This window comes from Taudactylus pleione, unplaced genomic scaffold (genome assembly GCF_031769625.1).
Source record: "Taudactylus pleione unplaced genomic scaffold, aTauple2 ptg000747l, whole genome shotgun sequence".
Taxonomy (NCBI): Eukaryota; Metazoa; Chordata; class Amphibia; order Anura; family Myobatrachidae; genus Taudactylus; species Taudactylus pleione.
The window spans coordinates 4,270,773-4,273,796 of NW_028285149.1; the positions used below are offsets into that span (position 1 = coordinate 4,270,773).

The 3,024-nt window shown below is 37.1% G+C and overlaps 1 pseudogene; it reads left to right on the forward strand.

Annotated features, from left to right (window-relative positions):
• Positions 1–407: 407 nt before the first annotated feature.
• Positions 408–526, forward strand: LOC148477109 (5S ribosomal RNA; annotated as a pseudogene).
• The last annotated feature ends 2,498 nt before the right edge of the window (positions 527–3,024 follow it).

Consider the following 3,024-nt stretch of genomic DNA (forward strand, 5'->3'; position numbering starts at 1 on the left):
GATAACTTCCGCCCATCTTTACAATACGATAATATATTGAAATAATCTCCAGTTTCTTCTAAAATAGAGAATGAATATTAGGATTTTTAACAGAACATAACTCCAACGTTGAAGATATCACCTTCAAAGCTATTGAACATGTGACTTTAGGAGAGAGAGGAGGAGATCTGGGCAATCTACTATCAAGAAGAGAAATGTTCTGGCTGTTTGAATTGGACACATTGGCACCCAAAGGTTTCAACGAGTATTACGAAACTGCTCCCTTTTTGTGATATGTGCAATTCCCATCTACTATTATACCTCCTTATTGCATGGATGGGCCTGACCAGTACCTCTAGGGATGAACTTATTGGGAAGATCAGGTTTAGTAGAAATAATTTGGCACTATATACCTTTTTGCAGATTGTATTTGCTGCCATACCATCATGTACGAGCCCAATCTCGTCTGATCTTGGAAGCAAAGCATGATTGGGCCAGGTCAGTATTGAGAAGGGCAACCTCTTAGGAATACCTGGTGCTGCAAATATATGTTGTTGTCTGCAATAAACATAAGGTGGCATGGCCTAAAAGGGAATTAGAACACATTCACATTTCTTAGACATATAGTCAGCTATGATTGACATTTATATTATACAACTATACCAATTCATGCAAGCTCCAACTTATTGACCGGGAGCTTAGTAAATATGGGCCTGATTAGTACCAAGATTGGTGACATCTTGGGAATCCCAGGTGTTGTATTTTTTGTGCATTGTTTCTATATTTCAAGAAAGGAATAAGAAGAACCAAGAAAAAGAAGAAAAATCTGAATTATGATCTAAGAAATTATAAAAACTTAAGGATCTATTTATGAACTATGGCTCCTGCTCAGAGCATTACATAAAAACATTTTTCTCTTGATTTTTTAGATATGAACTTGCTATACTTACATTTTAAATTTTGACGTATTACTATGTCTAAATATTCATAAGTATGCAAGCTGTTTATTATATATATATATTTATTATTTATATTATTTATGTTGTGCAGTGGATCTCTGATGGAGCTATGTCTCTGTTAAACTAACCAAAAGGATCATCCAGCATAGTCCTATTTCTAAACTTACATTTTGATATCAAATCCTAATATTCATTCTCTATGTTAGAAGAAACTGGAGATTATTTCAATATATTATCGTATTATAAAGATGGGTGGAAGTTATCCCCACCATGTACAACAGAAGGGCGTAAGTGATCTCAAGATTTATTGCACTCCAAGAAGAAGCGGTGTCATGGTAGAAGAACACTGCGGTCACATGTTCAGTCAGTGCAGAAGTGACGCTTAGCCTAGGACACGGGCAGCCACGACCAGGAATCCAGGAGGAAGCAAGCGTTGAAGTGCAAATATGCAGAGGTGACAAGCATCATCACAGAACACGTGGACCATAACAGAGATGACGTGGATCCGAGGACACAGCGCGCCCTAGACAGACAGGATTTTCCACCACGGATGTGATGCGCCAGAGTGAGGGCGGAAGTAATGACAGTAAGGGCAAAGATTTGCCGCAATGACAGAGCACTGAAAAACACCTCATAATTACTGTATTTTCATAGGAACTATTGGAACATGATTACCAGGAGCTGATTAACTAATTAAAATAGAAAATCCACTATGTATAGGGGTTCCCTGTTACACAGAAAGTGATGCGGACTCCTGACCTTTTAAACTCCTAGTGGACTATAACACTCATACACCATCCCCTTGATGAAGTCATAAGACAAAACGCGTTGGGAGTGTTTTCTGTATACTTCATGAACTTTGGACTATTACATCTCTTTCTTATTCAGATAAGCTGCTATTTTTCATTTGCCATAATTTTTATTCTTAAACAATTTTTTACTGCCTTTTGTTTTATTATTCATGTATTTTAAAGGGATTTTACCAGCCACTTAGGTGGAAATCCTCTTTTTGTTCATAATAAATTGTTATATTTTTATATATAGTTCTTACACTGTTATTTATTGCACTAGCACTTTTTGATTTCACCAGATATTTATTATATGCTTAATAGGATTGCACTATCCATTTGAATAAGTATTGTTTTTTTTTAAAACCTCATACATTATTTTACATTGTGTTGTTGCACTAGTACATGGTATTCACTTGATACAAACAAATTTTTATGTATAAGGTTCTTATCACACTGCAGTTATGTCCATTTTAGACAGTAAACTTGTCGCTCTATTGTCAATTTATACTTTGCCTATGATTTCTGAAATACTCACACTAGTATTATACTATTGACCCAGAGCTGACGTGTATAATAATCTGAGGCTTAGTTGCTGTATTTGCACACTGCACAAACTTTTTAACTCACTTAACCACAAGTATTGGCGCTATAGCCACTATTTTCTCTCTCTCTCTCTCTCTCTCTCTATATATATATATATATGTATAGATATACATGTGTGTGTGTATGTATATATATACTGTATATTTATATATATATATATATATATATATAATACTGCTGGACTGGCACTCCGCTGTGCAACAATCAAAAAATGCTCCAGTGCCTTCTGTGGCAAGTATCTAAATGGGTAGAGTCAGTGGCACCTGGAGACTGTAACAAAATCTTTAATGTGTTCCTTACACATAAAACCAACGTTACGGGGCAACAAGCCCCGAAACGTTGGTTTTATGTGTAAGGAACACATTAAAGATTTTGTTACAGTCTCCAAGTGCCGCTGACTCTACCCATTTATATATATATATGTATAGATATATATATATATATAGCCCACAGTGCATGATTGTATACAAGTAGGCAGGCTGCCAGCCGGCAGGTTTGACACATTACCTCAGAATCAGTCACCTGCCTTCACGGAGCTGCCTATGATAAACTGTTACAGCTGATTCACTTCCTTCCGGGAGTGGTGGTGGTGGTGGGCGGCACCTTCGTGACGTCACACGTCCTGATGTCAAATGAAAGAGGCACCGCGTCACTGCATATGCAACGCAGGAGGGCTGCGCCACCATATGTCA